Source organism: Triticum dicoccoides, chromosome 3B, assembly GCF_002162155.2.
Source record: "Triticum dicoccoides isolate Atlit2015 ecotype Zavitan chromosome 3B, WEW_v2.0, whole genome shotgun sequence".
Taxonomy (NCBI): domain Eukaryota; kingdom Viridiplantae; phylum Streptophyta; class Magnoliopsida; order Poales; family Poaceae; genus Triticum; species Triticum dicoccoides.
This window is the reverse complement of record NC_041385.1, coordinates 187,857,475-187,857,764: the sequence shown is the minus strand read 5'-3', so window position 1 is coordinate 187,857,764 and position 290 is coordinate 187,857,475.

Sequence of the window (290 nt, the reverse complement as noted above, 5' to 3'; positions counted from 1 at the left end):
AAAAAAACTTAAGGCTTAACTGCTTGTCCAAACAAAGTTTGGCTTTCATGCTCTTTCCTTCTGTCATTGAAATGCTTTAAAGATTCAGTCACGATTTTCGGAAAATGTGTCATGTAGTAATACATTAACTAGTCGCTCTGCAATGTTGATTCACTGAAAGAAAAGTAAATAGCAAGAAGGTCAAGAAGTCGTAAATTACAAACAGTGTCTACATTATTTTGTACTAGTCAGATGTGTCTAAATTATTTGTAATGTTTAATTAGATACATCCTCTTTTATTCATTTTCATG